The sequence below is a fragment of the Engraulis encrasicolus genome, chromosome 16 (genome assembly GCF_034702125.1).
Source record: "Engraulis encrasicolus isolate BLACKSEA-1 chromosome 16, IST_EnEncr_1.0, whole genome shotgun sequence".
Lineage (NCBI taxonomy): Eukaryota > Metazoa > Chordata > Actinopteri > Clupeiformes > Engraulidae > Engraulis > Engraulis encrasicolus.
Genome location: NC_085872.1, coordinates 38,492,924 through 38,495,423, shown reverse-complemented (window position 1 = coordinate 38,495,423; position 2,500 = coordinate 38,492,924). Strand labels below are relative to the sequence as shown.

Genomic DNA, 2,500 nt, shown 5'->3' with positions numbered 1-2,500 from the left:
CAGTCCTCTATAATCTACCTCACCTTCTACGTCGTAGAATCTACGACATCACCCACCCCATTGGGTACTGCCGCAACACCACCCACCCACTGCAGCAACACTGGAGGAGGCAGAGGAGGCAGTCTTAGGCAGTGATTGGCAAAATGGATTCATTAGTTGCAATCCAGTTCCAAATATTCCCAAATGACCTTGTATTAATTCAGTCAGGTGATCATTCAACCAGCCTATGACCTGGTTGAATCGGACTGGTAAAATCAAGTCATTTGGAATATGTCTCACTAGATGGTAATTAATGAATCTATTTTTCCCACCCCTGATAGTAGATACCTGACCATCTGCAAAAAAGAAACCCTCTTTCTTCTTTTAGTATGTGGCACCAAAATATTGATAGCAGAGTCTACCTCTCCTTTCGTCTATTGTGTCTCCGTTCTCAGAGAGGGAAGGAGACATGATCGAAAATCAGCAAACGCGCATCCTGCAGTTTTCCTGCAGGCTACAGCACACACACACCCACACACCTTACTTCACCTGAGTTTCACCCCGTGTAGGCACACTGCCATGCACACACATGCACATTTGCACGCAAACATGCGCCTGCACACACAGCACTTTCTGCTCTGAAATCAGTGTGGCTTCCTCTGGCCAGAGGGGCCATGACCCCGTCCATTCCTGCTCAAGTGCTCTTAGCCAGAGAGGGAGGGCGAAGACGTGTGCGCGTGTGTGTGCGTGTCTGCCTGCCTCCCTGCCTGACCTGCCTGCTTGCTTTTGTGAGTATGTGTGTTCGTATGTGTGTGTGTGTGTGTGTGTGTGTGCGTGCGTTTCTGTGTGTGTGTGCATTTGTGCATGTACGTATCTGTGTGTCTGTGCGCGTGTGTGTCTGTGCGCATGTATCCATGTGTGTATCTCTGTCATCTGCTAGTTGCATTTGGCCCGGGCGTGCTTGTATCATTTGGTGTATGCAGTGCAGTGCAGTCCTCTCTCTCCACGCAGCCAGCCAGCCAGCCAGCCAGCCAGCTGCCAGGGCACAGGGCTCAGGGCTCAGGGCTCTCCCCTCTGGAGTGGCCTGGAATGGAATGTGCAGCAGGCTGATTGGCTGTTAAGCACGCCAGTCATAAACACTTAAAATACAAGGTCAGGAGAGGACATATTATTATACCAGCGCTGTTCCAATGCGGACACACTCAAGGCGTGGGTGTGTGTGCGTGTGAGTGTGTGTGTGCGTGTGTGTGCGTGTGTGCCTGTGCGTGTGTGTGTGTGTGTGTGTGTGTGTGTGTGTGTGTGTGTGTGTGTGTGTGTGTGTGTGTGTGTGTGTGTGTGTGTGTTTGTGTTTGTGTGTGCATGCGTGACAGGGGGGGGGGGTGTCTGAGAAAGACTATCTATACATGGGCATCTGTGTGTTTGTGTACGTAGTGTATGTCCTGTGTACTAGAATGTACTGTACATTTGTGTGCGCGTGTGCATGTGGGCATGGGGAGGTGGGTGTGATTGCCTCTGCATGCATGTAGGTACAGTGTGTGCTGCTGTTGATATGTGTTCCTCTATGTGTCCTCCACTGGTGGGCCCTGAAGGTATTCCAAGTGGGCCTTGAAATAATTTTCCAAAAATAATAATCATATTTTGGAGTGTGTTGCTGTTGATTTATTTGAGTTTTATTCTTAATTGGGTCAGACGTGGGCCCCGAACATTTTTGACAATATCGAGTGGGCCCCAAGTTGTAAAAGGCTGGGAACCCCTGCTCTATGTGTCTATGTGTGTATGAGCATTTCTGTGAATGTGCATGCATCTGTATACAGTACATGCATCTGTGTCTGTGTGAGCGCCTGTGTCTGGGTATGTGTGGGGTTCTCGCTTGGATCCTTTCCAGAGAAAACAGACCTTACCTCACCCTGTCCTCAAGCAGTGTGGAAATGAGCTCCAAGGACAATGTGTTTGTTTTGTGTGTGTGCGTGTGCGTGTGCGTGTGCGTGTGCGTGTGTGTGTGTGTGTGTGTGTGTGTGTGTGTGTGTGTGTGTGTGTGTGTGTGTGTGTGTGTGTAGGCGTGTGTGTGTGTAGGCGTGTGTGCTTGTGTGCATTTTGTGTCGCAGTATTACAAGACACTCTCAAAGACTATGCAGGTAGAATAGTCAGTAAGTGACAAACCACATCTTGTTTGGATAATAAAAGTGCTATAGGGTTCTCTTTAGTGTCTGTACTTTTGTTTGTATAGTTGCTGTTTTGTGTAGCTAGACAGTTGCTTCCTTTAGGCAGTGAGGAGATCTATCCCGACACAAAATAAATGACCCTGGATTGGGCAAATTGAATAAAGCCCGACCGCACAATGTATTAAGCTCTGGAAGTAAAGGATGCTTCTTCATCAGTGTCACACCAAAGTGCAGGGAGTGTGCCTCGGTATGCGTGGTGGTGGGTGGGGAGTTAGCTCTCTCTCTCTCTCTCTCTCTCTCTCTCTCTCTCTCTCTCTCTCTCTCTCTCTCTCTCTCTCTCTCTCTCTCTCTCTCTCTCT

General features: G+C 48.9%; 1 protein-coding gene across 3 annotated transcripts in view; it reads left to right on the top strand.

The window, feature by feature from the left end:
* tenm3 (teneurin transmembrane protein 3) overlaps positions 1 to 2,500 on the top strand; it is a 499,671-nt gene that overhangs the window by 477,818 nt on the left and 19,353 nt on the right. The gene's annotated exons all lie outside the window — the stretch shown is intronic.